Here is a 7,893-nt window from a genome sequence, read left to right as displayed (position 1 = left end):
CAAAGGAGTAGGGCACTGGCCCCATATGCTGGAGGTGGTGGGTTCAAACCCAGCCCTGGCCAAAAACTGCAAAAAAAAAAAAAAAAAAAAAAAAACCACACACAAATATATGCACAAAAATATTTCCAAACCATATATCCCAAGAGTCCACTGACATATATGAATGGATAAAATGTATATACATATAAAAAATCATATTCAGCCTTAAAAAGGAAATTTTCATACATACAACAATATGGACAAACCTGGAAGATACACTAAGTAATAAGTCAGCCAAAAATGGGTAAATCCGTATTACACTTCATATGAGATTCCTAAAGTAGTAAAATTTACAGAAACATAATGCAGAATTGTGGTTGTCAGGATAGAGAGGGAGGACTGAGGAGTTACTGTTTAATGGATACAGAGTTTCAGCTAGGGAAGAGGAAAATCTTGTAGAAAAAGGATGGTAATGACAGGTGCACAACAAATGTACTTAATGATACAGAACTGTACAATTAAAATTAGTTAAAATGAATGGAGCCAGTAGCTCATACCTGAAACCCTAGCATTTTGGGAGGCTGAGGCAGAAGGATCTCTTAAGGACAGTAATTCAAGAATACCCTGAGTAATACAGAAAGACTCTGTCTCTATACACACACAAAAAATGTTTTTAATTAGCTGGGCATAGCAGCACATGCGTGTAGTCCTAGCTACTCAGGAGGCTAAGGCAGGAGGATTGGTTGAGCCCAGGAGTTTGATATTTCAATAAGCTACGATGATGGCACCACTACACGCTAGCCTATGCAACAGAGCAAGACCTTGTCTCAAAACAAAACAAAAAAATATAGTTAAAATGGTAATTATAAAAACATTTTTTACAGACAGGGCCTTGCTATATTGCCAAGGCTAGTCTCAAATTCCTGTCCTCAAGTGAAATTCCCACCTCAGAATCTATAGTAACTGTGATTACAGGCACAAGCCTCTATGTCTACTTAAAATATATATTTGCCATTTTTATATCTTACCAAAATAAAAAATCTAGACTATATAAAGAATTCTTAAAGTCAACAATGAAAGTACAAACACCCATTTAAAAACTGGGCAAATAATCTAAATAGACATTTCTCCAAGAAAGATCTACAACTACCATTAAGCAGATGAAAACAATGTTCAACATCAATAGTCTTTAGTCAGTTGAAAACTGAAGTCACAATGAGATACTTCAGATGCACTACGATGACGGAATCAAAAGGTCATGAACAATTGCTGGCACAGATACAGAGAAAAACAAAATTTTTATACACTCTTAGTGGGAATGTAAAATAGCACAGCCTCTTTGGAAAGCAGTTTGACATTTGATCACACAACTTAACATAGTTACTACATAAAATCCAAGAATTCCACTCCTCGATATATACCCAAGAGAAAGGAATATATATGCCTACACATAAAATCGTATACCAGTGTTCATAGCAGCATTATTCACAACAGCCAAAAAGTGAGAACAAGCCAAATGTCTACAAATGAATAAACAAATGGTGTATACTTATATAATGGAACATACCTGACAAAAAAAGGAATGAAATACTACCAATTTGTGTTACAGCACAGATGGATCTTGAAAACATTACAATAAGTGAAAGAAATAAGTCATGAAAACACATGGGAGGCCATCATATAAAAGTCCAAAATAAGGAAATCTATAAAGACAAGAAAATAGATTAACTGTTGCTTAGAACTAGGGGGTGACAGTTAAAAGGTATAGATTTTCCTTTTTAGGTGATAAAAATGTTCCAAAATTGATTACGGTGATGGTTGCATATATCTGTGAATGTACTAAAAACCACTGAATGGGTGAACTGTATGCAAATTATATCTCAATGAAGGTGTTTATAATTTTATTACCCATTAAGGAAATAAAAATTAAAACCACAATATATTATTTCTAAATATCAAAATCGCTAAAATTTTAAAATATTGTTAACACCAAATTTAGCATAGATATAGGGATACTGCATCAGTCATATAATTCTGTGGGAATATAAAACAGTACAGCCACTCTGGCAAACAATTTAGGAATTTCTTAAAAAAATGAACATGCAACTATCACATGACCCACAAATTGCACTTTGGGACATTTGTTCCAAAGAAATGAAAACCTAAGTTCATAGAAAAACCTCTATAATAATCAGAGATATCCAATCTTTTTTCTTTTCTGCTGTGTAATGGAAGAATAGGAGTTGTGTTTATAAGAATTATGTTTGTATTAAATAAACACTAATGAAAGCTGATGACCAAGAGACAAAGTCCGCATACTTTTCGTGATATCTGACACCAAAGATAAGCAAAACAGTCCTCAAATAAGGGACCGCAGGCTGGACACATCAGCATGAATTTTCACCACCAACTTTAACTGTAATCACCCAAACCTAGAATCAGCCCAGATGTGCTTCAAAAAGTGAACGGTTGTGTTCCATTTGAGTGTCACCTCACCTGTATTTTAGTATTAAAGACAGTTAGCAGACCGGCCTGTCAAAAAAAAAAAAAAAAAAAAGTGAATGGTCAGGGTCCAGGGAGTAGAACGCAGCTGGAGAAGCATGGGGAACCCAGGTGGTGAGGCACAATGATGGCGTCGGACTGTGGAGAGATGCTGGGTGTGGCAGTTGGAATGACCAACAGTAACATGGCAAATGCCCTGGCCAGCGCCACTTATGAATGCTGCAAAGGAGACTTTGAGTCTGCTGAGAAGATCATAAACAGTAATGTAGAGCTGTAACATGAGCAGCATTTCATGTGTGCTGAATGCTTCCAGCAGTTCCCAGAAGGATTCTTCTACGAATTTGGTGGAAGAAAATACTGTTAACATGATTTTCAGATGCTCTTTGCTGTCATCAATCAGTGTGGCGGATTCATCTCAGCCAAGTTATCAAAGCAATGAATAATAGTTGGAATCCTCAGTGCTTCCGTTGTGACCTCTGCTAGGAAATTCTGACTGATACTGGGTTTGTCAAAGCCAGAGGCTTTGGGAAATACATCTGTCAGAAGTGTCACACATCACTGATGAGCAACCTCTGATATTCAGGAACAAATCTTACCATCCAGACTATTTCAACTGTGCCAACTTCAGGAAGGAGCTGACAGCCTGGAAGCTGAAAGGGAAGCTGTACTGCTTGCCGTGCCTTGATAAAATGGGAGTCCCCACCTGTGTAGCTTGCAATTGGGCCACTGAGGGGCATGTGGTCAATGCCATGGGCAAGCAGTGACATGTGGAGAATTTTGTTTGTACCAATTATGAAAAACCATTTCTTGGACATCGCCATTATGAGAGAAAGGGCCTGGCATATTGTGAAATCCACTATAATCAGCTGTTCAGTGATGTTTGTTACTACTGCAACCATATTATAGAAGGTGATGTGGTCTCCACTCTCAATAAGGCCTGGTGTGTGAACTGCTTCCCCTGTTCTACCTACAACACTAAGTTAACATTCAAGAATAAATTTGTGAATTTTGACATGAAGCCAGTTTATAAGAAGTGCTATGAGAAATTTCCAATAGAGCTGAAGACTTAAGAAACTAGCTGATATTTTAGGAAGGAAATAACTTCTTTTTTTTTCTCTTCTAAACAAAGGTAAGAAGTTTGATTTGATCCACCCTTATTTATAAAAGCTGTATCTCAAAACGCTTGAGAGCTAAGAGGACCTATATATTCCTTCATCTCCTTTTCTTTCATTAAAAAAGAAAAAAATACTTCTGTGTATTTAAAACAGATGAAATCAAGATTTGCCTTAGTTAATTAACCCTTATCAATTTGCTGACATGCAGACTAAATAGCAAAAAAAATACATGGTCAAGTATTAAATCTTAATTAAGGCCCCCAAAATTAAATATAACATTTTAAAATCAAAAGAGTTTTACATGACTCAGGTATAAAAACAGTATAAACATTAATTTACTTTCTATTCAAAGAAAAATTACTTCCAACTGCTGTTGGGGGAGAATATATAAAAGAAAAATAACCAAGAAAAACAAATCTTACACAATCATAACATGTTCATCAAACTAGTATTATAAAATGAATGAATACACATATTATTTCTTAGATAAGAAATAAGTGTATTCAGAACTACTTTGTTTTTTAAAATGCAGTAATTATTATGCTTAGTTTTAAATTTTGCTCTCCTTATGAATTCTTCCTTTATGTGATTACTTAACACAGTAATTATAGCTAACTGACTGCATGTCTTTTAAAATTCTGTGCAAAAATATTTATACCAGGTATCTGAAAATACAGTATACTTTGCAATATTGGAGAAATGGAAGTATTATTTAACATATTATAGCAATTATGCTTCTAAACTTAATGTCAAACATGTAGTCTTAGAATAGGACATGAAATTAAATTGCATGCAGTTTAGAATGTATCACTTCAAAAAAGTGAATGTGTATATGTTGGTCATACTGCCTCTATAACCATGCTAATATCTTTTTTGCTTTATGCAAAATCAAACTTGCCTTGCCTTGGAAAAACACATACTTTAGTCAGGAATTCTAGCCATTTCATACAACGCCAACCAAAAATAAGTACAAAGACTGAGATTGGTAAACCCAATTCATTGAACACAGCCATAAATAAATTTTAAAAATCTGTTCATTCTTTTTTTTTCTGAGACCTACTGAAGAATGATCTTGATAAGTATCTGAGGTTTTTCACTTCAAATCTTATACATATATTTTACTAGGAGTAGGAGGTATTAAATTTCACCTTTAAATTGGAAGAGGGGTGTTTGTGTGTCAATTTTAGGTTAAAATTATTATTAGTATTTTATTTTTATAAAGTTTTATCCTGAAGTTTTTGGACCATTCTTTCTGGATAAATTGGTTATGCAATATAAGCTTTATACACATTTTTAAAATGTTGCCACCACTGCTGTTATCTAAAAAGAAAGTTGCAAAGATCAACTTCTGGGGAAAAATGATTGGTCTTTCCAAAAATTACTGAAATAGTTTTGCCGTAAAAACAAAACCTCAGTATGCCACCCCTCTGCCATTGAAATATCTGTACACAAGCCTGGTGCTGTGGCTCATTCCTATAATCCCAGCACTCTGGGAGGCCAAGGAGGGCGGGATTGCCTAAGCTCAAAACCAGACTGAGGTACAGCAAGACCCCATCATTAAAAAATAGCTGGGCGTTGTGGCGGGCACCTGTAGTCCACCTACTCAGGAGGCTGAGGCAAGAAAATCACTTGAGCCCAAGATTCTGAGGTTGCTATAGTGTGAGCTATAATGCCATAGCACTCTACCGGGGCAACAAAGTGAGACTCTGTCTCAGAAAATATATATATATATATTTGTATGCATGCATTTTTTAAAATTTTGTGCATGTACCTTATGGAATAAATTGTTTGTTTTTAGATAACTTAAAACCAATAATTTTTTAGTGTTCTTTTAGAGTTAAAAGAATTATCATAAATAATTAAAAATCATCAATATATAGTTTGACCATATGTATTCAATCTCTGCATTTGACAGAAAATTAAAATCCTTTCAGTGTTACTTTGTCAGCTAATCTGTGACTAGCAATGAAAATCATAAAAGTATTTATTAAACACAATTAAACTTTAAATTACATATGAATTTTATGGCCACCCTATATCATACTATAAATATAAGCAAAATAGGACAAGGTTTGCAATTTAGAATCTTGATGATAAATTCTTATGTAGCCCTACACCAGATATACAGAGCAGAAAAGCAAATATTTGCATATGTTCTCCATCACTAAAAAATGCATAGCCTAAACCTGATTGATATATATATATATAAATGCATACAGGCACTTCTTGTTGCCATTGGTCCCCCATTGCCTTTCCTCAGTCTTAAGACATGAATTAATCTTTTCTGGAAGTTCTTCTTGTTAAGACTTGAGTATTCTGGGGTAGATCACCTAGTACTTTCTTCCTTTATAAAGGTATCATTGGAGCCCTCACATGTGGGAAAAAAGGAAAAAGTTGAAAAGTTTTAAGTGGCATAGAAGACAAACTTCTATGTTTCATTGTATTTTTCACGGGGTTTGGCCTGGCTGCTTGAAAACTTAGGCTGTAAGCATCTCTTAGTTTTAAAGCCCTACAAGTCAATTTGAAATAAGTCATTATTCTTATCAAATTTCTAAGTATTCTTAGAAGCCTAATATAATTGGGGAAAATAGGTGCAAATTAAATATTCTTTGAATCATATTCAAAATCTTATTAACACTATACCTGAAATAATAGGTCATTTTACCTCCTCCATTTGCTGAAATAACCATTTCTAAGTTGAAAACTGTTGAATATATTCTTCTTAGCAAAGTATCTCAAGAATGGAAGAAAAAGTATCCAATGTACTCAACCCTATTATGAAACTGATTTATAACTTTCATATGAAAGCTATAACCCAATTATAGCCCAAGAATATGGGGAAAAGGGAGAGGGGAGGGGGGAGGATGAGTGGAGGGAGAGTGTTTGGTGGGACCACGCCTATGGTTCATCTTACAAGGGTACATGTGAATCTTTCCAAATGTAGAATATAAATGTCTTAACACAATAAGAGGATGCCATGAAGGCTATGTTAACCAGTTTAATGAAAGTATTTCAAATTGTATATAAAACCAGCACACTGTACCCCATGACTGCATTAATGTACACAGCTATGATTTAATAATAAAATAAAGACAAAAAAAAATGTTGAGGTAGGCTTATAGCATTCTTCCTGTATTCCATTTTAGATGGTAAGGTCAATGACAGGGATACTGTATCAATATTATGTTTTGAGATATATATATATATATATATATATATATATAGCAACCATTACAGTATATGCTTGGTGCTTAATAAATGTTTACATTTTAAACCAAAAAAAAAAAGGTGAATGTTCAAACAGACTGGTACAGGTTGAGTATCCCTTATTTGAAATGCTTGGGACAAGAAGTATTTTAGATTTCAGAATTTTGGAACATTCTCATTATACTAGTTTATCCGCCTTATAAGGATTCAGTATCCCTCATCTAAAAATCTGAAAACGAAATCTGAAGTGCTCAAATAAGCATATACTTTGAGTATCATCCTGGCAGCCAAAAAGTTTCGGATTTTGGAGCATTTCACATTTTTTTTAATTTTGATGATTTTCTTTGTTTAGAGGTTGTAATAGTGTTTTGGGGGTTTGTTTGTTTTTCCTAATTTTTTTTATTTTTTATTAAATCATAAACACATAGATCATGTACACATTAATGCATTTATGAGGTACAATGTGCTGATTTCATATAGAATTAGGAGTGTTTACATCACACTGGCTAATATATACCTCTCATCATATACTTAATTCTTATGTTAAGACATTTATACTCTAAACTTAATAGATCCTCCATGTGCCCTTGTATTATGCACCATAGGTTGTGATCCCACCTTCACCCTCCCTCTATCTGACATCTGCCATTCCCCCATCTCCCTCCTTCATCCTGGACCACAGTTGTGATCTATTCTTCATATGAAACTGTGAGTGACTGTAAATTGGTTTCATAATAGTACTGACTGCACTGGATATTTTTCCTTCCATTCAAAATTACATTACTGGGATTTGATCAAACTAAAAAGTTTCTGTACAGCCAAGAACACAGTAAGTAAAGCAAGCAGACAGCCCTCAGAATGGGAGAGGGTATTTTCAGGTTATGCCTCTGACAAAGCTTTAATAACCAGAATCCACAGAGAATTCAAACTTATTAAGGAAAAAAGAACACGGCTCGGCGCCTGTGGCTCAAGCAGCTAAGGCGCCAGCCACATACATACACCTGAGCTGGCAGGTTCAAATCTAGCCCGGGCCAGCCAAACAACAATGATGGCCACAACCAAAGAATAAATAGCTGGGCATTGTGGCGGG

General features: G+C 34.7%; 1 protein-coding gene and 1 pseudogene across 8 annotated transcripts in view; one reads left to right on the top strand and one right to left on the bottom strand.

Moving 5' to 3' along the window:
• The window catches only part of ATRX (ATRX, chromatin remodeler), a 325,591-nt gene that overhangs the window by 234,406 nt on the left and 83,292 nt on the right, over nt 1-7,893 (bottom strand). Inside the window, exon 1 of one of the 8 annotated variants that reach the window (XM_023519448.1) lies at nt 2,476-2,494. The exons of the other annotated variants lie outside the window; for them this stretch is intronic. The gene's annotated coding sequence lies outside the window, so the exon portion shown is untranslated. Of the gene's footprint in view, nt 1-2,475; nt 2,495-7,893 lie in introns of those variants that run through there. 8 annotated transcript variants of the gene reach the window in all.
• Nucleotides 2,630-3,699, top strand: LOC105888067 (annotated as a pseudogene).

Source organism: Otolemur garnettii, unplaced genomic scaffold, assembly GCF_000181295.1.
Source record: "Otolemur garnettii isolate 467f Iridium unplaced genomic scaffold, OtoGar3 scaffold00175, whole genome shotgun sequence".
In the NCBI taxonomy this organism is placed as follows: domain Eukaryota; kingdom Metazoa; phylum Chordata; class Mammalia; order Primates; family Galagidae; genus Otolemur; species Otolemur garnettii.
The sequence above is the reverse complement of the archived record's forward strand: the minus strand, read 5'-3'. Positions and strand labels throughout refer to the sequence as shown.